Source organism: Crinia signifera, chromosome 9 (assembly GCF_055691185.1).
Source record: "Crinia signifera chromosome 9, ASM5569118v1, whole genome shotgun sequence".
In the NCBI taxonomy this organism is placed as follows: domain Eukaryota; kingdom Metazoa; phylum Chordata; class Amphibia; order Anura; family Myobatrachidae; genus Crinia; species Crinia signifera.
This window is the reverse complement of record NC_139225.1, coordinates 163,406,210-163,433,190: the sequence shown is the minus strand read 5'-3', so window position 1 is coordinate 163,433,190 and position 26,981 is coordinate 163,406,210. Positions and strand designations below refer to the sequence as shown.

Here is a 26,981-nt window from a genome sequence, read left to right as displayed (position 1 = left end):
CGTCATCGCACCTGACAGAATAGCGGCGGCCATCTTTAGTGTGGGCAGAAGCCCGGCTGCTACCTCTACTGTGCGGGTCCTGTGTGGTAATAACAGTAATAATGGTGATAATAATACTATGGCCCTATGATCTCAGCCCCAGGTGGCCTCAGTCACTGCATCATACCGCTGGTGGCTGCAGGGCAGGCTGGGACTTGTAGTTCTACAGCAGCTGGCACTATAACTGCTATAGAATCTTGTTACATACAGCATAGAAGACTCTCCCTAGGAGGACACAATGCTCTGCTCACGGACTTTCCTCTGAATGTATGATTGCCGTCACCTGTGTCTAACAGGTAAATTGATAAGAAAGGCTAGTTCCATATATGGGCGTATATGTAAATGGTTGTTGTAAGATATATCTAGATAACATTAGTAACTATACACTTTGGGAAATGTAGCCAGTATTGATAATAACAATGCTGCCTGCAGTGGGTGTGGATCGTATTGTCTACCTGACTTAGGTCGACACCGTTGGATTGACAATGTTCTAGGTCAGTGGTTCCCAACCCTGGTCCTCAAGTACCCCCAACAGTGCATGTTTTCCAGGTCACCCATCAGGTGCACTCAGTATTCAGACACATTTTAAAAGATCCACAGGTGGAGCTAATTATGTCACCTGTGATTCTGTGTGGAGACCTGCAAAACGTGCACTGTTGAGGTACTTGAGGACCAGGGTTGGGAACCACTGTTCTAGGTCAACATGGGTGAAGGTCGACATGGGTTTAGGTCGACAAATGCGGTAGGTTGACAGGTCGCGTGCAAATTTGCCTTGCGTATGGGCATTGTTTTGTGTGGCATATGTATATTGAGAATTATGTTGTGTGGTACAATGTGTAATGGACATTACAATGTGTGGCGTTATGTGTAATGGGCATTTCGCTGTGCGTAATAGTGGCGCAGTGTGTCTTAGGGCTCTAGCTGACGCAGTGCGTATGAGTGGCACTACTGTGCGCGCACTATCCCTATTAAAGTCCCTATTTAAGTGTCAAGTAATACTCCATCTACATTGTAACACCGCCCACAATATCCACATGCAGGGCGCTAAAATCTATGTTTGCTTTCCCCCAAAAACTGATGTTTGGACTGTCCCCGCACATGTGTAATAGCGTATTATGAGGGATATGGCTGCGTATAATGTTACTGGTCAGCCCACTCGAAGCTAATGCTTTCAAAGCTAGTAGATGTAGTTTCACTTGCTGCCAACAGATGCAGTGTTTCAGAGACACACTAGATGTATATATTATACTTGCCAAAAAGATCAGATCCTATTATTAACCTTAAATCTGATTGCTGCTTTATATTTAGGGATGAACTTGCCAAAATCTCACCGATTCTTTTATACATTGACCCCTTAATTATTTATTAGTTATTTTGGTGTGTTTAATGTGATGTCAGAGAAGCAACAATTTCTCCTGAAATCATCTACATGTTGTTCAGTGCACGCTGCCATATTTTAGTGCCCAAAATGCCCTGCAGCATCGGAATGGAAAGTAGAAATAGACTGTGGCGCAGGCTATTTCTACTACAATATGTTGGCTATATACATCTCTTATATATTTAGCCAGATCTGTCACTCAACCCCTGTGGAGAACGTTCCTGTGTAGAACAGTTTCACTTTCATGTGTATGACGTTCCACCCCCTTGACATCACCTCCCCCCGCCCAGCCAGGGCTACAGTACACGCCCACCATCCACCATTACTCCACAGCCACCATCCACCATTACTCCTGCACATCCCTACCCTCTGCCAGGACCCCGCGACCCCCCCTCCCGCGATTTGCGGGACCCCCCCGCGACCCCCCCTCCCGCGATTCGCGGGACCCCCGCGACCCCCCCTCCCGCGATCGCGGGACCCCCGCGACCCCCCTCCCGCGATTCGCGGGACCCCCGCGACCCCCCCTCCCGCGAATCGCGGGACCCCCGCGCCCCCCCCTCCCGCGAATCGCGGGACCCCCGCGACCCCCCTCCCGCGATTCGCGGGACCCCCGCGACCCCCCCTCCCGCGATTCGCGGGACCCCCGCGACCCCCCCTCCCGCGATTTGCGGGACCCCCGTGACCCCCCCCCTCCCGCCATTCGTGGGACCCCGCACCCCCCTCCCGCGATTCGCGGGACCCCCGCTTTCCACCCTCCCGCGAGTCGCGGGACCCCCGCGACCCCCCCTCCCGTGATTCGCGGGGACCCCCGTGAACCCCCCCTCCCGCGATTCGCGGGACCCCCGCGACCCCCCTCCCGCGATTCGCGGGACCCCCGCGACCACCCCGGTATCCGGACTATTGTTGGACAGCACTTACATCGACAGCCATTACATCGACACCATTAGTTCGACAGCTCAATAGGTCGACATGGTTTTAGGTCAACATACCATTAGGTCGACATGTCATTATGTCGACAGCTCATTAGGTCGACAGCTCATTAGGTCGACAGCTCATTAGGTCGACATGTTTTTAGGTCGACACTGCCATTAGGTCGACAGTGTCTATGTCGACAGTCAAAAGGTCGACATGGGTTTTTTCACTGTTTATTGAGCCGACATGTGCCGTCAGGCGGTATTTCATGCCCTACTATCCACTAGGGCGTGGTGGGAGAATAAAATAGTGTGCCGAGCGCAGCGAGGCACCGTGCCCGAAGCATAGCGAGCGGCTGTGGTACACTTCAAACTGTGTCCATGTCGACTGTGTCGACATTTCGGCCAAAAAAACAGTGAAAAAACCCATGTCGACCTTTTGACTGTCGACATAGACTCTGTCGACCTAATGGCAGTGTCGACCTAAAAACATGTCGACCTAATGAGCTGTCGACCTAATGAGCTGTCGACCTAATGAGCTGTCGACATAATGACATGTCGACCTAATGGTATGTCGACCTAAAACCATGTCGACCTATTGAGCTGTCGAACTAATGGTGTCGATGTAATGGCTGTCGATGTAAGTGCTGTCTAATATCCGTCCCAGACCCGACCACCCCCTCCCGCGATTCGCTGGACCTCCGCGACCACCCCCTCCCGCGAAACGCGGGACCCCCGCGACCCTCCCGCAAATCGCAGGACCCCAGCGACCCCTCCCTCCCGTGAGCCCCCTCCCGCGATTCGCAGGACCCCTGCATCCTCCCCTCCCGCGATTCGCCGGACCCCTGCGACCCCCCCTCCCGGCATTAAAAGGGCCCCCCGCGACCCCCCCTCCCGCGATTCACGGCACACCCCCCCCACTGTGATTTGCGACCCCCCTCCCGCAATTCGCGCCGCCCCCTCCCGCGATTCACGGAACCCCCCGTAGCGCCCCCCTCCCGCGATTTGCGGGCCCCCTCGGCACTTCTCGCGATTTGCGACCGCCCCCTAATTCACACATTCGGGGACCCCACCTCCCGCGATTCATGCCCCCCTCACGCAATTCACACCCCCCTTCCTGCGATTCGCAACCCCCCACGACCCCCCCTTAGCGCCCCCCTCCCGCGATTTGCGGGCCCCCTCGGCACCTCTCGCGATTTTCCACCGCCCCGTAATTCACACATTCGGGGACCCCCCCTCCCGCGATTCATGCCCCCCTCACGCAATTCACGGCACACCCCATACCCCCCTTCCTGCGATTCGGAACCCCCCACGACCCCCCCTCCCGCGATTCATGCCCCCTCCCGCGATTCACGGACCCCCGCACCACCCCCCTGCGCCCACCCTCCCTTGATTCACGCCCCCCTCATGCAATTCACGGCAACCCCCCACACCCCCCCTCCTGCTATTCACAGCCCCCCCACGACCCCCCCCCTCCTGCGATTCATGACCCCTCCCGTGATTCACGGACCCCCGCACCACCCCCCCTTGACTCACGGCACCCCACGCGCCCCTCCCGCAATTCACGGACCTCCGCAACCCCCCCTCCCGCAATTCACTAACCCCGACAACCCCCCTCCCGCAATTTGCGGACCCCCCTTCCCACGATTCAAGCCCCTCCGCGCCCCTGCCCACGATTTGCGGACCCCCGCCCCCTCCCGCTAACCGCGGATCCCCACACACCACCCCCCCTCCCGCAATTTGCAGACCCCCCAGACCCCCTTCCGGCAATTCCACCCCCCAGCGGACCACCGCGGCCCCCGCTCCCGCATTTCACGTACCCCCGTGACAATGGGGGATCCTGTACCACCACAAGCAGGTACCGCCCCTAGGTGGGAAATCCGGCCCTGGCTGCCGCACTGCAGGTTTCCCCACTGCCCTCTGCACCAGCGCCACAACTTTTATCAATGTCTTGCCCACATACCACTATTATACAGCCTCCTGCTCTCATGCACGCTCACTCCCTCCCAGTGGGAGGAGACGCTCACCCACTGCCGGGAGCTGCATACTGTCCCCCACCCTCCTCCAGTTCTAGGGATGCCCATCGACCATCAATGATTTTCAAATAATCGATGGTTTATGGCCGATGTTGAATACTTTTGCCATCAATGTGGGAGGACACTGCCCTGCCTCCTGTTCTCCTGCCCCGTAACTTCCGCCAGTGGAGACCCGCTCACCCTGTGTTGCCCACATTCCCCTATCATGCTTTACCGCCCAGCCTCCTGCTCTCATGCACCCTAACTCCCACCCAGTCGGAGGAGACACTGACTCCTGTATTTCTGTGCTGCCACGCTGGACCCTCACCCACTGGCAGAAGCTGCACAGTGTCCACCACCCTCTTTAGTCCCCCGTATGCCCACACACCCCTATCACTACCCAGCTTCCTGCTCTCCTGAACCGTAACTTCCACCACTGGGTAATCGCTGACGCTGTGTTGCCCACATACCCCTATCATGCCTCATATCCCAGCCTCCTGCTCTCATGCACCCTAACTCCCACCCAGTAGGAGGAGACACTGACTCAGGGCCACCGTCCGGTACTCCTGTGCTGCCACGCTGGACCCTCACCCACTGCCAGAAGCTGCAATACAGGGCATCTTTCATACAATTCTAACCATATTTCTCACAATACAAATGTTCACAAATTAAGGGGCGTAGCCCCTTACGCCGGTGTGAAGAGCGCCCGTAGGGCGCGATGAATCACCTAGTACATATATAAACATATATTATGTATATACATATGTATATAAGTAATGTGATGGTAATACATTTGAGCAATAGAGTAGGCCCTGCAGGATAGTGGGGTCCATGCCGGGGGTGCTGGTTTAAATGCATTGATCACTGCATGAACTAAATTTTCACTGTTTGCTATTGTTAGTGAGTGCAGAGCCCCTGTGATTTCTGTTTAAACAATGTGGTCCCAAACCATAGGGCATAGTTACCTCCCCTCCTGCATTCTGCAGGAGACTCCCTGACATAGCAGCCATCTCCCTCTCTCCCTCATTAGTCTAGCAATCTCCCTCATGTCACCTAGCCCACATTACACTGTTACATCATAGTTACCTCCCCTCCTGCATTCTGCAGGAGACTCCCTGACATAGCAGCCATCTCCCTCTCTCCCTCATTAGTCTAGCAATCTCCCTCATGTCACCTAGCCCACATTACACTGTTACATCATAGTTACCTCCCCTCCTGCATTCTGCAGGAGACTCCCTGACATAGTAGCAATCTCCGTATCTCCCTCATTAGTCTAGCAATCTCCCTCATGTCACCTAGCCCACATTACACTGTTACATCATAGTTGCCTACCCTCCTGCATTCTGCAGGAGACTCCCTGACATAGCAGCAATCTCCCTCTCTCCCTCATTAGTATAGCAATCTCCCTCATGTCACCTGGCCCGCATTACACTGTTACATCATAGTTACCTCCCCTCCTGCATTCTGCAGGAGACTCCCTGATATAGCAGCAATCTCCCTCTCTCCCTCATTAGTCTAGCAATCTCCCTCATGTCACCTAGCCCACATTAAACTGTTACATCATAGTTGCCTACCCTCCTGCATTCTGCAGGAGACTCCCTGACATAGCAGCAATCTCCCTCTCTCCCTCATTAGTATAGCAATCTCCCTCATGTCACCTGGCCCGCATTACACTGTTACATCATAGTTGCCTACCCTCCTGCATTCTGCAGGAGACTCCCTGACATAGCAGCAATCTCCCTCTCTCCCTCATTAGTCTAGCATTCTCCCTTATGTCACCTGGCCCACATTACACTGTTACATCATAGTTACCTCCCCTCCTGCATTCTGCAGGAGACTCCCTGACATAGCAGCAATCTCCCTCTCTCCCTCATTAGTCTAGCATTCTCCCTTATGTCACCTGGCCCACATTACACTGTTACATCATAGTTACCTCCCCTCCTGCATTCTGCAGGAGACTCCCTGACATAGCAGCAATCTCCCTCTCTCCCACATTAGTCTACCAATCTCCCTAATGTCACCTAGCCCACATTACACTGTTACATCATAGTTACCTCCCCTCCTGCATTCTGCAGGAGACTCCCTGACATAGCAGCAATCTCCCTCTCTCCCACATTAGTCTAGCAATCTCCCTCATGTCACCTAGCCCACATTACACTGTTACATCATAGTTACCTCCCCTCCTGCATTCTACAGGAGTCTCCCTGACATAGCAGCAAGCTATTAGCTAGCTCCCTCATTAGTCTAGCAATCTCCTTCATGTCACCTAGCCCACATTACACTGTTACATCATAGTTACCTCCCCTCCTGCATTCTGCAGGAGACTCCCTGACATAGCAGCAATCTCCCTCTCTCCCGCATTAGTCTAGCAATCTCCCTCATGTCACCTAGCCCACATTACAATGTTACATCATAGTTACCTCCCCTCCTGCATTCTGCAGGAGACTCCCTGACATAACAGCAATCTCCCTCTCTCTCTCATTAGTCTAGCAATGTCCCTCATATCACCTAGCCCACATTACACTTACATCATAGTTACCTCCCCTCCTGCATTCTGCAGGAAACTCCCTGACATAGCAGCAATCTCCCTCTCTCCCTCATTAGTCTAGCAATCTCCCTCATGTCACCTAGCCCACATTAAACTGTTAGATTTTTGTGTAAAAAAGGAATGAGAGACAGATACATTTACATTGAGTCATCAGCACCATTTCCCAGCACTATAACAAGTATAGTATCTCTTACTAACGGCTTTGGGGCTCATCTACATTTGGATAGAAGTAATTTAAAATATTCCCCTCAGATGTAGCAGTACACACCCACGCTTCTAGGTGCCACGTTCACAATCTCTCTATATATGGAACTAGACACGCCCTTTGGGTGGAGCATGAAACGCCCCCTCAATGGGCACTGTGCAAAATTATATTACCAACTATAATCTCCCTGAAACTAGTTTTCAAAAGTAGGCAAGTATGCTTTATGGGAATAATTCTGAGCAATAGAGTAGGACCTGCAGGATAGTGGGGTCCATGCCGGGTGTGGCAGGTTTAAATGCATTGATCACTGCATGAACTAAATCTTCACTGTTTGTTATTGTTAGTTCATTTAGTGAGTGCAGAACCCCTGTGATTTCTGTTTAAACATTGTGGTCACAAACCACAGGGCACCCCAAAACTAGGAAAGGTGAGTGCCGATGATGACTGCTTTTTATAAATATTGTTTTTCTCGGCAGCTCCAAGTGCCACCTATTAGCCTGTAAAATAAAGGAACAAAAATAAGATTTGACTCATAAAATAATAATTAGACTCAATATTCAGTATAATTTATTCTTCGTTTCCGCTGCATCCAATGTAAGGAATAGATAGGAATTGAAATGTTATGATATTGAGTCATTAAAGATGTATTCGCCGCCCGCGTTCTCGCACGTTTTACACCGTTTAATCATAAAATGCAAAAACTGAAGTGACTCGCAGTGAATTATTCAGCAGTTCCTGGATGCAAACTGTGCGGGAGAACGGGAGAATCCTGCAGAACTCACATGTAGCAGAAATCCAGGTGTAATACATATGTGTGATAACCATGTGAAATAGCGAAACCTTCAAAAGGTAGTATAGATCTCTATACGTTGCCTATGGACCTCCAGCGGTTGTGAAACTACACATACCTGCCTGCTTTGCTACAGTTTTAGCATTTGCCAATAGCTATACTCTGGCAAGGCATGCTGGGATGTGTAGTTTTACAACAGCTGGAGGTCCGCAGGTTGCCTATGCCTGCTCTATAGAGTATAGATCTTTATGGCAACCACAGGCAGGGCTTCCATCAGAAACTGTGGGGCCCATGACTGCAAGAATAGGTAGGGTCACCCTCGCCGTATGCTCCCCTCGCAGCCCAGAAGTAACAAAAATATTCTGTTTTTGCCTTGCTCCACACTCAGCTGAGCCCCATTGTTTGCTACCAGCGGCAGATTGGTAACTAAGGAGTTGATTAAGATTGGTTTGCAAAGCACATTTGGGGGGTGATTCAGGTTGGCACACCCAGCAAACCTGAATCATTCGCTCACCCGGCGGGCAATGATAGATGACTCGGTAAGCAGCAAATTTACTTAGCGAGTCAAGGTGAATCAGGCCCTATATATACACTTTGATCCCACATTCTGAGACTCTACAGCTCAAGGGGGCAAATGGGGTTTGTGAGTCAGCAGGGACTGTAGCAAATGTCTGGGAAATGAGTGGGGAAAGATCTGTCCTTGTTTAGCAGCCCCCTTGGTCTTCCATTCTTGTTGTTCCTCTGACAGCTGAAGCCTGGTGGCCAGTGCCTCCAATGTCTCTGGGAGTTACACAACTGCTCCAGTGTATACATAGATCCAGTGAGAGGGATGCACCAGCAGCTGCACCCCCTGCTGCCCTGCCCCTGTCACTAAGCAATAGGCTTGTTTTCTGCCATAATTCATTTGCAAAGATTATAAATAAACTGATTATCAGGCAGAGACAAATCAATGGCTCCGACTCCCAGAGATTGGATAGAGATGGTCTTTTAGGAACTGTATGGAACCTGATGCTGAGGGAGTTTATTATTAGGACAAGTGATAGAATACATAGCAGATGTGAACTGGGACCAGTATAATGATATCACTGGTAGGGTACAAGCAGTAGGAACGTCGCCCCTCCACTGTGTGGCTATGGTGAAATAGCATCAGGGAGAAATACCAATTCCCATACGGATGCCTGAGTCCATTCACTGGATATTTCCCACAGCCACATGTGGAATGGTTTCACAATGGAGATCGGCATTACAGTCACAGCCATATGTTCAGCATCGTTAGTGGAGAGATTACTAACTCAAACGCTTGTTATTGGGAGAGATTTCTATAAAACATTAGTAACAATATATTTCAGGAAGTATTGGTTCTAACATTGTTGTCTGGGACTGGTGGGCACTGCGGCGGTGATAAGGGCAGATGGCATTGGTGCGTCAGTGATGGGGTGCCCAGTGCCACTGTGAGCAAGCTGGTGGACAAGTGCGGTGCTGTGACACACTGCGCAGAGCCGCCACGCCGGGGTTGGGAATGGCCAGACAGCGTCTGAGCGGGGGGCTCAGACGCTGCCTGGCATTAGACTGCACCACTCCCTCCCGTCCTCTTCGCTCCATCACTGACCGCCGACTGACCTCTCACCTAATCACCTCCTCCCACTCCCGTGTCCAAGACTTCTCTCGCGCTGCCCCCCTGCACTGGAACAACCTCCCGCCACCCATCAGGATTTCTGATTCCCTTACCTCCTTCAAGCGCTCCCTTAAAACCCACTTTTTTCGACTAGCCTATCCCTCCTCCTAACCTCTTTTGATCCTCCTATCCTGCCTCCATTCCCCTCCGTTCCTACTTATCCTGTTGTTTTTCGTTCGTCCACCCACCTATTTTTAGTATGTTAACTCTTATGAGTAGGGCCCTCCTTCCTCACGTACTCACCCTACCTCTTTACCTCACCTGTGCTCACGTCCTGTTCTTCCCTTCCTCTACTTCATCTTCAGTCTCCTCGACAATTTTGACACCTACTTCTGAACTGATGCTGATTTTAGTTCTACCAGCTATACCCCTATTTATACTGTATTTTTCAACACACCCTGTACGTTACCTCGTAATTTTTTTGTTTGCTATGTACGGCGCTGCGGACACTTTGCGGCGCCTTATAAATAAACGTACTACTACTACTACTACTACTACATCCGCAGTCTAATCCCAAAATTCCGGGATTGGAAACTGCAATCCCAGGATTGAAATCCCAGCAATTTTGGGTCCAAATTCTGGGATCCCGACGCTCCTGTTTCCGGGATTAGCCACCCTAGCCTAGGTGCCACCCTATGATCTTACCGCTCCCACTGCCACCCACACACCAATTCCCACTTTCCAGGCCTTCAGGTGACGTGTGCATTAACTTCAACTTTCAATTTCAAGTTTATAGCTTATACAATTACTTGGTTTTAAATGTTTGGGGACAAGTAGGAAGCGTTGCGCATGAGGTGGGGTAATCACTGTATTGTATATAAGGCATGCAGCCAGTGCAGGCCATACTGGGGAGGTAATATCAGAGCCATACACAGATAAATCAGAGGACTTGGTAGTAGCCCCTGTCCTGGAGCGCTGGGGGTGGGAGACGTGAGATCCGGCTATTCCTAACACTTCCAGGCGACTGCTGAGATGACGGTAATAGCAGCAGACAGATGCAGTGCCTGGCCATGCATGAGCGGAGATTCCTACTGCGCACTACTGTACCGTGATAACGGCGAATAACTGCATTATCTGGTGTCTCAGGGCAGCTGCAGTGGTGCTGTGTACTCCCACGTACGCCTGTAGTCCTATAACACCTTTACAGGTGCTGTGTCTGGGAACAGGAGGCTCATACACAGTCACATCCTCTGCAAGGAACATAATGGTGAGATAACAGCATTATCTGGTGTCTCAGGGCAGCTGCAGTGGTGCTGTGTACTCCCACGTACGCCTGTCGTCCTATTACACCATTACAGGTGCTGTGTCCGGGAACAGGAGGCTGATACAGGGAACAATGTATCACTGTACGCAGCAACATTCCCTATGGGCCAACATTGTGGCAATAATGGAGAATAACAGCATTATCCGGTGTCTCAGGGCAGCTGCAGTGGTGCTGTGTACTCCCACGTACGCCTGTCGTCCTATTACACCTTTACAGGTGCTGTGTCTGGGAACAGGAGGCTCAGACACAGTCACATCCTCTGCAGGGAACAATGTATCACTGTACGCAGCAACATTCCCTGTGGGCCAACATTGTGGCAATAATGGCTAGTTACGGTGAGACAGGCCAGTCGCAAAGGGGAAACAGAAAGTACATCCAATAAATATAGGTAGTGCCTACATGTTGCAGACAGTCCAGTGTTAACCATAAAATAACATTTAATATGCCGAAAACAAACTTATATGCTTAGAGATGAATTCACACAAGGTCAAATTGCATTTGGAATTTATTGCATAGGCATCACATTAATCATGTACACTGTGTTGAGTGAGAGGAAAAGAAATATCACAGCAAATATATAGTTGCGAAGAAGAAACTCCATGTTACAGGCCGCAATGTTGGTATCAATACTAGCAAAACTTTCAGAAGTGCAATAACAAGCATTTAAACATAGACACACCCATATGTTGGGCTAGCCACGCCCATATGTGGAGCTAGACACGCCCATATGTGGAGCTAGACACGCCTTTTTAAGCAGAGTATGACACGCCCCCTCCATGGCATGTTATATCGGGTGCCGGACGAGGTCCCGTCAGTCGGGATCCCGACAGGCATTTACCCGACGTCGGGATCCCTACTGTCAAAACACCGACAGCCGGGTTCCTGACGGCCACCTGCTATTTTCCCTCGTGGGGGTCCACAACCCCCATAGAGGGAGAAAAAATAGGTGGCAACCGTAGCGAGCCCGCAAGGGGCTTAGTTGTGCTCACCATTCTGTCTGAGTCCGGACAGTAGGGATCCCGACTGTAGGACCCCTGTACCACACCCATTATATCTCCCCCTGCAGCACAGCACAGTACTACCCAGTTGCTTGCTTTCCTGCTGAACTTACACACATGAATCAGGCTCCACTGTTTGTGTTAGAAACACCAGAACATGTTGATTGTATAAGGTGTTATATTTCTGTTTAATGTGTAGGTGTCAGGTTGACATTAAGCAATTTGCACATTTTTTTAATTACTGTTATTACATAAAATTATTACTCATCAGGTTTTCACTTCATTCATTTCCACCCCACTTGTGTTTTCTTCTATCCTCTAAATTAGCACAAAGTGACTTCTGCCTCACACAGCGCCCGGTCGCGGAGATGGGAGAAGCGCCACAAGGGGAGGAGAAATCACAGTCAGACAGGACAAGATCATGGTGGTTAATGAGGATGGAAGTGACGCACATTTACCGCGCAGCCGGAAGTTACCAAGAATGGCAGGCAGGAGAGAGTCACAAATTCAGATTCAGACGAGAAAGGAGGCAAAAGACCTGAACACCTCACAGAAGATCATAGTCCCCAGGTGTTTGCATGCGCAAATTCTCACACTCAACAAAGTTCTGTCTGTAAGGAATCAGCGACGGAACTAGTAACTAACACTATGGGGGGGATTCAACTATTAGTGGAATTACGCTGCCTAGACATTTAAATGCTGGCAACAGCAGCCCGATTCGCACATCTTTCACCCAAGAGTGATGGCCTAAGAGTGATTTCAATGGTGACCATGCAATATTACGTTGATTTGGTTTTTTTCTGTGCAAATCCTGCCTGTGTTCTAAAGGAAATTATTCCATTGTCCTACAGACTAAAACCCGTCGCAATAACCATTGCTATGTGTCTGTGGTCACCTAGCAACCATCAGCAAATCATTCTAACAGGTCAAAGAACCGATCAGAATGACAATGTGTATAAATTACAAAGCGTATAAATGTTAAATTGTCCCTCAAGAGTCCAGAACCATCATTATTAGTGCTATTATTATTATTATTACTATGCTTTACCATGATTGTTATATATATATATATATATATATATATATATATATATATATATATATAATCTGATCAGTTGATATCGGCATCATCACCTTTTTCATTTCCCATTTTTCATTTTTAGAAGCTTTAGTAAATGAACCCCTCACAGTGCAAAGTGATCTAACTTCTTTTACTCTCCTGTGTAATTCTCTCGTCCCACTTGGGTGCTGTTGCCTTATGTAATGAGCCCCATGTACACAAGACCTGGCGGCACCTGAGAAGTCCGGGAACACTAACATATTCAGGGGTAATTTATGTAGCACTGCATGTAGCAGATGACACCTGAGAATTGGGATTTTATTTACACTCCCTCATCTGGATTTGGAACATATGTTAAGCATATAAATGCAAATTGGATGCCGGCGTGCCAGGTATTACAGGAACAAAGAGAATATGGAATAGTGAGTTTCTATTCCTCCGTACAGAGAACATCTGATGCCTTTTATAGAAGAAGAAATGACAGGAAAATAAATCTGTCCAAGAAGTGTCCAGGTGCATGTACAGAGGCTGTGGGAGCCCAGCGCCCCGTGTTATGCGCCCGTGTCCCGCGCCTCCTGTGTTCCTACATTACTGGGATTACTCATTCTGCGGCATGCACTCCAAGCAGCTGGCAAATTGGTCACATCCAGAGATTAATGAGACACTGAGAAGCCAAACAGACTGTCAGATCTGTCATCGCAACAAAACATCAATCTACGTATTTCTGTGTAAGGATATCAATATGCCTATCCCAAGCATGTTTACATTGCACTACTGTATTTGCGTCTACCAGCTCTGATGGGAGGCTATTCCACTTATCTACTACTCTTTCTGTGAAAGAGTCCTCGTGTTCTGCTGCTCCTCTTCCTGTGAAGAATGTCTCCCACCTATACCTTGTTATAGCCCTTGGTATATGTGAAAGTTTCTATCATACATACATAGTATACATACATACTGTAATACATACTATACATACATGCGTACATACATACTGTACATACTATACATACATACTGTAATACATACTATACATACATGCGTACATACTGTACACACATACATAAATACATACTGTACATACATACATACATAATGTACATACACACTGTACATACATACATACGTACGTACATACTGTACACACATACATACATACTATACATACATACATACTGTACATACATACATACTGTACATACATACTGTAAATACATACATAATATACATACATACTATACATACATACATACATAATGTACATACATACTGTACATATTGTACACACATACATACTATACATACTGTACATACATACTGTACATACATACTGTACATATGTACATACATCCTGTACATACGTACATACATACTATACATACATGCATATATACTGTACGTACGTACGTACATACGTACGTACATACATACATCATGCATATGTACTGTACATACATACTGTACATACATACATACTGTACACACATACATACATACTGTACATACATACATACTGTACATACATACATACATACTATACATACATACATATTATATACATACTGTACATACATACATACTGTACATACATACTGTACATACATACTGTACATACATACTGTACATACATACTGTACATACATACTGTACATACATGCATACATACATACTATACATACATACTGTACATGCATACATACATACAGTAAATACATACATACAGTACATACATACATACTGTACATACATACATACTATACATACATACTGTACATACATACATACTATACATACATACTGTACATATGTACATACATACTGAACATGAATTCAGGTGTCTCAGTCAGACCCGGTACCACAAGTGTATAAAACAAGGGGGTTATTCAGACCTGATCGCTGCGATCAGATATACAGTATGTTGCCCTGTCAGAATGAAATCCCGCAATGCGCAAGTCTGCAAATGGTTTGCGAAAATTGCCCCAGTCGGCATTTGCGAGGTACTGTGATAGGATGCCACCTCTGTGTGGTACTGTGATAGGATGCCACCTCTGTGTGGTACTGTGACAGGATGTCACCTCTGTGTGATACTGTGATAGGATGCCGCCTCTGTGTGGTACTGTGACAGGATGTCACCTCTGTGTGGTACTGTGATAGGATGCCACCTCTGTGTGGTACTGTGATAGGATGCCACCACTGTGTGGTACTGTGATAGGATGCCGCCTCTGTGTGGTACTGTGATAGGATGCCGCCTCTGTGTGGTACTGTGATAGGATGCCGCCTCTGTGTGGTACTGTGATAGGATGCCGCTTCTGTGTGGTACTGTGATAGGATGCCGCCTCTGTGTGGTACTGTGATAGGATGCCGCCTCTGTGTGGTACTGTGATAGGATGCCGCCTCTGTGTGGTACTGTGATAGGATGCCACCTGTGTGTGATACTGTGATAGGATGCCACCTCTGTGTTTTACTGTGATAGGATGTCACCTATGTGTGGTACTGTGACAGGATGCCACCTTTGTGTGGTACTGTGACAGGATGCCACCTTTGTGTGGTACTGTGATAGGATGCCACCTCTGTGTGGTACTGTGATAGGATGTCACCTGTGTGTGGTACTGTGATTGGATGCCACCTTTGTGTGGCACTGTGATAGGATGCCATCTCTGTGTGGCACTGTGATAGGATGCCATCTCTGTGTGGCACTGTGATAGGATGCCACCTTTGTGTGGTACTGTGACAGGATGCCACCTTTGTGTGGTACTGTGACAGGAAGCCACCTCTGTGTGGTACTGTGATAGGATGTCACCTATGTGTGGTACTGTGATAGGATGCCACCTCTGTGTGGTACTGTGATAGGATGCCACCTCTGTGTGGTACTGTGACAGGATGTCACCTCTGTGTGGTACTGTGATAGGATGCCACCTCTGTGATAGGATGCCACCTCTGTGTGGTACTGTGATAGGATGTCACCTCTGTGTGGTACTGTGATAGGATGCCACCTCTGTGATAGGATGCCACCTCTGTGTGGTACTGTGACAGGATGCCACCTTTGTGTGGTACTGTGATAGGATGTCACCTTTGTGTGGTACTGTGATAGGATGCCGCCTTTGTGTGGTACTGTGATAGGATGCCGCCTTTGTGTGGTACTGTGATAGGATGCCGCCTTTGTGTGGTACTGTGATAGGATGCCGCCTCTGTGTGGTACTGTGATAGGATGCCGCCTCTGTGTGGTACTGTGACAGGATGCCACCTTTGTGTGGTACTGTGATAGGATGTCACCTTTGTGTGGTACTGTGATAGGATGCCGCCTTTGTGTGGTACTGTGATAGGATGCCGCCTTTGTGTGGTACTGTGATAGGATGCCGCCTTTGTGTGGTACTGTGATAGGATGCCGCCTCTGTGTGGTACTGTGATAGGATGCCACCTCTGTGTGGTACTGTGATAGGATGTCACCTCTGTGTGGTACTGTGATAGGATGCCGCCTCTGTGTGGTACTGGGATAGGATGCCACCTTTGTGTGGTACTGTGATAGGATGCCGCCTTTGTGTGGTACTGTGATAGGATGCCGCCTCTGTGTGGTACTGTGATAGGATGCCGCCTCTGTGTGGTACTGTGATAGGATGCCACCTCTGTGTGGTACTGTGATAGGATGTCACCTCTGTGTGGTACTGTGATAGGATGCCACCTCTGTGTGGTACTGTGATAGGATGTCACCTCTGTGTGGTACTGTGATAGGATGCCACCTCTGTGATAGGATGCCACCTCTGTGTGGTACTGTGACAGGATGCCACCTTTGTGTGGTACTGTGATAGGATGTCACCTTTGTGTGGTACTGTGATAGGATGCCGCCTTTGTGTGGTACTGTGATAGGATGCCGCCTTTGTGTGGTACTGTGATAGGATGCCGCCTTTGTGTGGTACTGTGATAGGATGCCGCCTCTGTGTGGTACTGTGACAGGATGTGCACAAAATCACAGCGTGGGGTCAATGACTGGTAAGATGCAGGGTGGGTAAAGGTCACCAACGCTCTGCTGATTCCATAGCTTAAGAGTTCCGCAACTGCACTGGCATTAATGTGGGCACAAAAACTAGGTTGCAGGAGTATAATGGAAGTGGAACCTTGGTGGCTGGATTGGGTTCTCTTGGAGCATACGGCCGAAGGTGTGACCAGAATGAAGGAGGTTTGTGAAAGTCTTTTATTACGCACGCTGGTAATGCACATCACAGTAGAAGATGGCATCAGAATTGTTCAGCAGTCGGGTATCCCCGATAGTAGCACACAGTATCAGTAGTACCCAGGCAGTATTAGTCCGCCATGAACAGAAGTAAATGACGTTGCTGTAGATGTTATATGGCATCAATATGGTAACACAATGCTGGTACACAGTCCATAGACACTACAGCTAACAACTGCACAGAGGTGGTGAGCAGATAATGACCATTAGATGGTATTACTGGAAGTGCAGAGTCAATGGCAGAGCACCGAAGTTGGCAGAGTTGATGACAGGTACCTATGGTGAGGAATAGATGATGAACCACCGATGGTGACATGAATAAATTAAGGCAGTCTGGAATTATGGTAGGACATTGATGGAGTCAGGAACGATGCTGGGACATCGATGGAGTTAGGAACAATGCTGGGACACAGAAGGAGTCAGGAATGATGCTGGGACATCGACAGAGTCAGGAACGATGCTGGGACATCGACAGAGGCAGGAACGATGCTGGGACACCGAAGGAGGCAGGAACGATGCTGGGACACCGAAGGAGTCAGGAGCGATGCTGGGACACAGAAGGAGTCAGGAATGATGATGGAACATCAATGGAGTCAGGAACAATGATGGGACACAGAAGGAGTCCGGAACGATGCTGGAACACCAATGGGGCCACGAATGACGCTTTGACATCGATGGAGTCAAGAATGACGCTTTGACATCGATGGATTCCGGAACGACGCTGGGACATCGAGGGAGTCCGGAACGATGCTGGGACATCGACAGAGTCAGGAACGATGCTGGGACATCGACAGAGTCAGGAACGATGCTGGGACATCGACAGAGTCAGGAACGATGCTGGGACATCGACAGAGTCAGGAACGATGCTGGGACATCGACAGAGGCAGGAACGATGCTGGGACACCGAAGGAGGCAGGAACGATGCTGGGACACCGAAGGAGTCAGGAGCGATGCTGGGACACAGAAGGAGTCAGGAATGATGATGGAACATCAATGGAGTCAGGAACAATGATGGGACACAGAAGGAGTCCGGAACTATGCTGGAACACCAATGGGGCCAGGAATGACGCTTTGACATCGATGGAGTCAGGAATGACGCTTTGACATCGATGGATTCCGGAACGATGCTGGGACATCGAGGGAGTCCGGAACGATGCTGGGACATCGAGCGAGTCAGGAACGATGCTGGGACATGGATGGAGTCAGCAACGATGCTGGGACACAGAAGGAGTCAGGAACGATGCTGGGACACAGAAGGAGTCAGGAACGATGCTGGGACACAGAAGGAGTCAGGAACGATGCTGGGACACAGAAGGAGTCAGGAACGAGGCTGGGACACAGAAGGAGTCAGGAACGAGGCTGGGACATCGATGGAGTCAGGAACGATGCTGGAACACCGATGGGGTCAGGAACGATGCTGGGACACAGAAGGAGTCAGGAACGATGCTGGGACACAGAAGGAGTCAGGAACGATGCTGGGACACAGAAGGAGTCAGGAACGATGCTGGGACACAGAAGGAGTCAGGAACGAGGCTGGGACACAGAAGGAGTCAGGAACGAGGCTGGGACATCGATGGAGTCAGGAACGATGCTGGAACACCGATGGGGTCAGGAACGATGCTGGGACACAGAAGGAGTCAGGAACGATTCTGGGGCATTGATATAGTCAGGAACGATGCTGGAACATGGATGGAGTCAGGAACGATGCTGGGACATGGATGGAGTCAGGAACGATGCTGGGACACAGAAGGAGTCAAGAACGATGCTGGGACATGGATGGAATCAGGAATTACGCTGGGACATCGATGGAGTCAGGAATGATGCTGGGACACCGATGGGGTCAGGAACGATGCTGGGACACCGATGGAGTCAGGAACGATGCTGGGACACAGAAGGAGTTAGGAACGATTCTGGGACACCGAAGGAGTCAGGAATGATGCTGGGGCATTGATATAGTCAGGCGGCACTGCTGGATCGGAGCAGGTGCCGTGGAGTAAGCTCACACTGGAGATGCACGCAAACTGCGCAGATAGAAGCCAGGCTTGGGGCACAGGGACAGTCTGCTTGATAACCATGACATTAGGCACCTCAATGGGGCATTAAATAAACGAGGGCACTACTATGGTTCCTAATATTGGCTAGGACACTGTTATAAGGCATCACCTTCCACCATGAGCTCCGATGAGCGTGTCTGCTAGTGTCTTTGGGAAAGTGATTATTAATATTGGTGAAAAATTGTGAAAATCGGGACATACTTTTCTTTTGTAACACTCCCAATTATCAGGGGGTCCCCATAAATATTAGGCTGTGCAAGGACGCACCTAAAGAGGACTGTTGCAGATACTGGAGATACCTGCTTGTCTTTGACCACAAAACCCGCCCCAATAGGCTACGATAGCTGTCAATCTATTGGCATTGACCATTTGATCCACATCCGTCCTGGAAGATGTTCTGGGTCTGCCTATGACATACATGCAATGTGCGCTGCTCGGTTACCGCCAGATAATACATTCACCGGGAACAGAGACCACGGCCGGTGTTCACCATACAGAATTCACATGGAACTGCAACATCTGATCCTCCTGAAATTGGCTTTTTATGTCAGTGTTTTTACTGGGCCGGTTTTATGTTTTCCATATTGATTTGCTCAGAGGTCCGTGGGGCGGTTTATTGTCTCCCATTGCGCAGAAACAGTCTGGTATTTCCTGATATAAACCATAGTCATCCTGACAGCTCATAAAGCGGGTATCTGGACTCGTGTTCACAGGCTCAGCTTTGTGCGGTCATAGGTTGCATGTGTCATACATGAAGATGGCGTGTACGGTTGGTCACGTGCGGGACATACCCCACCACTTACTGCGCTGCTAGTAATCGCATATGTACTTAAGTAACGCATGGGGTCGCTCTCTCCCCCGCTGCCATTAGGGATGTCAACCCTGGGGCATTTTTCCAATCCTGGGATTTTTTTTATGCAAATGATCATTAATCCCAGAATCCACTTTAAGGATACGTCCCTTTAAGGATATGCATGTGCAGTCTTTGATTATTCAGTCGCCTTGCAAATTCGCATAGCAGAAATCAGGTCTGAATGACCCCCAAAAGAGTGGACACAAGCCTCAGGGAAGCGTTGTGTGTGCACCAGCTCCTCACACCGGCTGCCTTACATGTAATAATAGCGATAGACCCAACATGAGTCACAAGACCCGTCCAGGCCTAACCCGAATCCATTCACCATGCAAATCATTCTGTCTGTACGTCTCCAATTAGATATTACACCAAGACTTATAAACTCCGATCCTTAATATACATAATTGTGCAACATGTGTTACAGAGATCAGAGATGGCTCCCCGATCTCCAGTTAGGAAGAAAGAGTCAGTTCCCCAGTATATGTTAATAATTGGACTCATTAGAGCTTTGTCTTCATTAATCTTGACCAATCAATGCTAATTGCTGCTTCTTACTGACGATTATTATACTTGCCTATAACGTTATTATACATGTGAGTATTCAAATGGAGAAAATCACGGCTCCCAAATTGGCGGGAGATGGGCCGAACGTGGCCCCTTCCCAGCGTCTAATGTCAGATGCTGCCCGGAGGCAGAAAAAGAAGGTCCGACGGCAGAGGAGGATCGCGGGAGCGCTCCAGAAGATAGAAGAGGACGCCGGGAGAGAAAGAAGAAGGCGGAGGCGGTAAGATGATTCCGGCGGCTGTGGAAGAGGCCAGAAGACACCGGGATCAAGAAAGAAGATCTCCGGTGCCATTTGGCAGAAGAAAAGAAGAGGCGGCGCCGCTGGCCAGGATGGGCCAGTGACAGAAGACTACAGAAAAGCTGTCGGAGAGGCCAGCGGGGGTGGGATGCAAAGAGAGCTGAGGAAGCTCCCCCCGCCTTGGTGCCACCTACCCCTTCCACTAGACCACTGGCTGTTTGGGCATTAGGCCCGTGGGCAGAGTCAATCCCTCCCGGCCTGTGAGAACGTTAGACAGACCCTCTCGACCCATGGCCATTTAATTGTCGAGCCCTCCTGGCCCATTGCCAATAGAGTCAGGCCATCCAGACCCGTGGATAATTATGGTGGGCACTCCTGGCCCAAGGACCCCACAAATTCAGGAGCTAGGCCCGTGGCACATTTAGTCGGGCTCAAGGCCCGTAGGCTCAATAGCTGGGTGCAAGGCCCGAGGCCCTGTTAGGTGGGCATACTGCCCATGGGCTAGAGGTCAGGCACTGTGGGCACTGACAGGCACTAGGCCTGAGCTGCAGTTAGGGTTTTGGTATAATGTATTGTAGGTGACTCTGGTGACATTAGGCGGGCACTAGGCCCGTGCTTGTTAATCAGGTCCCTAGGCCTCCTGCTGAGTAAGGGGCACTAGGCCCTGTATTGTGATTCCCCCAGAACGCTCAGTTTCCGGTGGTTGGGGTAAGAGGTGGACAGGCTGTGCGGCTGTCACCTCTATGGTCCCCGCGGAGATAACGGGAACATTTAGGGTGTGTAAGAGCTGGCTAGCTCTAGGTAGAGAGGCGTCACAGCATCTATTCCCGCAGCTAGGGGGCTAGGGGCTCACAGAGCCTCTGGGCCATGCCCCCACAGCAGCAAAACGGGGGTGTGGCCTCATGTGAAGACATGCCTATAGACCACGCCCCTTTACTGTAGCCACGCCCCTAAGTTAAGGCGCGCGCCTGTGTCTCTCTTCAAGGGGCGTAAAAGTTGGGAGGTATGGTGTATGTTGTTTTCCTTGCGTGGTGCCCTTTGTGGTAGTACTGTTAGTTTGTGTCGCACCACACACACACACACACACACACACACACATACATATAGAGGGCTATGTCATGTGGTTAGTAGTTTTGTGCCACAAGTGAGCGCTAGGCCCTGTTGTGATGATGAAATCTCAGCTCTATGCCCCCATAGCGGCCTTTAGTGCAGCATCCAGTCTGGGTCTCTTCTTATTGCCCCAACAATGCCCATTATCCTGGCATCACATCCATCACCTGGTATGTAATGGAGCACTGAGACTGTCAGTTCTGTTTGACCTGCTTCATTCAATATTGCTAGAGAAAAACTGGCCCTAAACTCAGTGGGCAGCAGTGTTACCTCCTCTCACCACTGGGTGGCAGTGTGCTCAGGACAGGGCTCAAGCCTCTTGCTGACTCTGCCACACACAAGTTTGGTTTGAGCGCAGTAACTGTCACAGCAGCAGAATTCATCTCAGTGTCAGCAATGATGTTAGAATGATTCCCTCCTTTATATAGAACTATTAGGGACATATTTATCACAGTAAGAAATGCAGCCTCTCCAACATTAAGAGGTTCACGCACAAATGCCAGGGACGAATCATCGGCCCAGTCTGTCCCCGTCTATGGGCCTGATTCACATCTGCTGGCTAGGCTGCTTATATTGGCTGCCTTAGAGAGAGATAAAGTAGCAGCTGGTCTGCTGATAGCTGCGGTGTTACAGGCTGTGTTAGAAATATGACAGAAGCTGATTGTCTGGTACTTTATATCTCTCCTCCACTTTATCTCTCCAGGCTTAGTGAATGTATTAATAATGAATGTTACTAACGGTAACAATGTATCTATAAACGTTTCCCGATGCTGCGCAGCGCCGGCGTATTCTGCTGCGTTTACACGCGGGAACATGTTACATTTCTAACAAAACAACCATAAAAGCTGAGAACATGTATTAGTGATGTATGCGGCATCTGGAAAGCATAATATCAATACAAAGCTCTCACCTGGCAGCGGTTCTGCCTCAGTCCTGCTAGCGAATCCCATCAACCATCGATGGTTCATAATCATCGATGTTTCATGTCTGATGTAGAACACTATAGCCATCGATGGCAGAAACCAGCAGTGCCGTTTGTAGAGGCTGGGTGCCGCTGCATGGCTCATCCGCTGCCTCGTATTGCTCATACCTCCCAACTTTGGCACTTCAGCAGGCGGGACGCTGCCGCGCGCCGGAGGCGTGACGAAATTTTCGGGGGCGTGGCATATACTCGCGGAAGAGCTCTTCCGCGAGGCCACGCCCCCATTTTGCCGCTATGGGTGCATGACCCAGAGGCTCTGTGAGCCTCTAGCCATGCCCCCAGCCCCCTGGCTGCGGGAATAGACGCTGTGCGCATGCGCACAGTGTTTATTCCCCGCTGCTTAGCAGCTGACAGGGGGGACTCCCAACAGCCCCCCCACACCGCGGGACACTGCCGCCCGCGGGCGGGACAGCGGGACAGGCCCTGACAATCGGGACTGTCCCGATAAAATCGTGACTGTTGGGAGGTATGTATTGCTGCCGGGGGGGGGGGGTGCCATGGAGAAGCTCACCACCGCCCGCCGGCTCCCACTCCTCTCCGCCTGCTTGTGTCAGTCACTGAGTAAGGCAGGAATAGGCGTGTGGGGTGCAGGCAGGGCACAGGGTGTGCGGGGTGTAGGCAGGGCACTGGGTGTGCGGGGTGCAGACAGGGCACAGGGTGTGCGGGGTGCAGGCAGGGCACAGGGTGTGCGGGGTGCAGGCAGGGCACAGGGTGTGCGGGGTGCAGGCAGGGCACAGGGTGTGCGGGGTGCAGGCAGGGCACAGGGTGTGCGGGGTGCAGGCAGGGCACAGGGTGTGCGGGGTGCAGGCAGGGTACAGGGTGTGCGGGGTGCAGACAGGGCACAGGGTGTGCGGGGTGTAGGCAGGGCACAGGGTGTGCGGGGTGCAGACAGGGCACAGGGTGTGCGGGGTGCGGGCAGGGCACAGGGTGTGCGGGGTGCAGCAGGGCACAGGGATGTATTGCTGCCGGGGGGGTGCCATGGAGAAGCTAACCACCGCCCGCCGGCTCCCACTCCTCTCCGCCTGCTTGTGTCAGTCACTGAGTAAGGCAGGAATAGGCGTGTGGGGTGCAGGCAGGGCACAGGGTGTGCGGGGTGTAGGCAGGGCACTGGGTGTGCGGGGTGCAGGCAGGGCACTGGGTGTGCGGGGTGCAGGCAGGGCACTGGGTGTGCGGGGTGCAGGCAGGGCACAGGGTGTGCGGGCAGGGCACAGGGTGTGCGGGGTGCAGGCAGGGCACAGGGTGTGCGGGGTGCAGGCAGGGCACAGGGTGTTCGGGGTGCAGGCAGGGCACAGGGTGTGCGGGGTGCGGGCAGGGCACAGGGTGTGCGGGGTGCGGGCAGGGCACAGGGTGTGCGGGGTGCGGGCAGGGCACAGGGTGTGCGGGGTGCGGGCAGGGCACAGGGTGTGCGGGGTGCGGGCAGGGCACAGGGTGTGCGGGGTGCGGGCAGGGCACAGGGTGTGCGGGGTGCGGGCAGGGCACAGGGTGTGCGGGGTGCGGGCAGGGTACAGGGTGTGCGGGGTGCGGGCAGGGCACTGGGTGTGCGGGGTGCGGGCAGGGCACTGGGTGTGCGGGGTGCGGGCAGGGCACAGGGTGTGCGGGGTGCGGGCAGGGCACAGGGTGTGCGGGGTGCGGGCAGGGCACAGGGTGTGCGGGGTGCGGGCAGGGCACAGGGTGTGCGGGGAGGGCACAGGGTGTGCGGGGTGCGGGCAGGGCACAGGGTGTGCGGGGAGCAGCAGGGCACAGGGTGTGCGGGGTGCAGGCAGGGCACAGGGTGTGCGGGGTGCAGGCAGGGCACAGGGTGTGCGGGGTGCAGGCAGGGCACAGGGTGTGCGGGGTGCAGGCAGGGCACAGGGGGTGCGGGGTGCAGGCAGGGCACAGGGGGTGCGGGCAGGGCACAGGGGGTGCGGGCAGGGCACAAGGTGTGCGGGGTGCAGGCAGGGCACAGGGTGTGCGGGCAGGGCACAAGGTGTGCGGGGTGCAGGCAGGGCACAGGATGTGCGGGTGCAGGCAGGGCACAGGGTGTGCGAGGTGTGGGCAGGGCAGAGGGTGTGCGGGCAGGGCACTGGGTGTGCAAGGTGCGGGCAGGGCAGAGGGTGCGCGGGCAGGGCACTGGGTGTGCAAGGTGCGGGCAGGGCACAGGGGGTGCGGGCAGGGCACAGGGTGTGCGGGGTGCAGGCAGGGCACAGGATGTGCGGGGTGCAGGCAGGGCACAGGATGTGCGGGCAGGGCACTGAGTGTGCGAGGTGCAGGCAGGGCACAGGGTGTGCGGGCAGGACATCATGGGTGCGGGCAGGGCACAGGGTGTGCGGGATGCGTGCAGGGCACTGGGTGTGCGGGCAGGGCACTGGGTGTGCGGGGTGCTGGCAGGGTACAGGGTGTGCGGGGTGCAGACAGGGCACAGGGTGTGCGGGGTGCAGGCAGGGCACAGGGTGTGCGGGGTGCAGGCAGGGCACAGGGTGTGCGGGGTGCAGGCAGGGCACAGGGTGTGCGGGGTGCAGGCAGGGCACAGGGCGTGCGGGCAGGGCATCATGGGTGCGGGCAGGGCACAGGGTGTGCGGGATGCGTGCAGGGCACTGGGTGTGCGGGCAGGGCACTGGGTGTGCGGGGTGCTGGCAAGGCACAGGGTGTGCGGGGTGCAGACAGGGCACAGGGTGTGCGGGGTGCAGGCAGGGCACAGGGTGTGCGGGGTGCAGGCAGGGCACAGGGTGTGCGGGGTGCAGGCAGGGCACGGTGTGCGGAATGCAGGCAGGGCACAGGGCGTGCGGAGTGCAGGCAGGGCACTGGGTGTGCGGGGAGCAGCAGGGCACAGGGTGTGTGGGGTGCAGGCAGGGCACTGAGTGTGCGGAATGCAGGCAGGGCACGGGGTGTGCAGAATGCAGGCAGGGCACTGAGTGTGTGGAATGCAGGCAGGGCACTGGGTGTGCGGGGTGCAGGCAGGGCACAGGGTGTGCGGCGAGCAGCAGGGCACAGGGTGTGTGGGGTGTGCTAGGGTGTGTACTTGTACAAAGTTAATGATGTCTAATGAGTTGAGACGAAAGCTAGTCATACAAAGTTACATTGTAATTGTTATTAGTGGGCGTGACTTGTAACAACTTATCTCCACCCACAAAACCTCTTTTCCATTTTGCTTTATTCGGCAATATCATTGGCAGCTGACGAGTCTGTGTAACAACACGGATACAGATTGTGTCTCACTTTGTGGCTGAGATTTGCTGTTAGATGACGGATGTGCTGCTAATGTGATGCCGCGATGCGCACATGGCAGCCGGCTAATTAACAATACCTTATTGTAGAAAGTTGCTGAAGCTATTGCCTGAAGTCTGGGGGCCGCGTGTGACACCCTCTGCCGCCCTCTAATCACCAGATTATTCCCAAATATCCCTGATTCCACTTAATAAGGGACACGCCATCTTTTCTGCATTCCATCCAGATGTCTCTGCATTCCTTCACTGCTGATGTATGGAATAGAAATGACACACTAATTAATTTAATGCAGTATAAATGTACTGATTATTTATCATACCTGACAATAAAAATTATAAAAACATTCAATTACAATCAGCGGTAATACATTATTTATTGATTCTGCATTATGCGCACATTAATAGCATGCATTTCATTTCACAGGAGAGAGAACCCAGTTTGTATTGACGCGCAGATGTTTGAAGTCATCACATCCAGTTCTAGACGCGACGCTTGGATGCCAGTTAGTCCCACAATGTAGCGGCTGCGAACGCCGGGAACGGAGTCACACGTCTGCCAAGCCGGAGTCTTACATCCAAAAAACGACTTCAATAAAGCAATAACCCTGATATATCCCCTAAGTGAATCAGGATAACCCCCAATGTACTGTAGTTGGACCTATTTGATTTAAACAGTTTTACTGAATGTTTTTGTCCATTCTCCTGAGTTTGTGAGCAAATTGCTTATTGGCATTTGCCCCCATACATTACCAGATTTTCAGTCCAACCAACCAACTAGTTGGATGGTGGGAGGAAAGTTGGTCTGATGTGTGGCCAGCATAAGCATACCCTCCAACATGACCCATTCCATTCTGTACACAATGCTCTGT

The 26,981-nt window shown here is 51.5% G+C and overlaps 1 long non-coding RNA gene across 1 annotated transcript; it reads left to right on the top strand.

Annotated features, from left to right (window-relative positions):
* Nucleotides 1-59: 59 nt before the first annotated feature.
* LOC146036782 (uncharacterized) lies at nucleotides 60-26,981 on the top strand. Its single transcript, XR_014460963.1, has 3 exons — nucleotides 60-335; nucleotides 12,151-12,393; nucleotides 26,537-26,981. It is a non-coding gene; the product is annotated as an uncharacterized LOC146036782 (long non-coding RNA).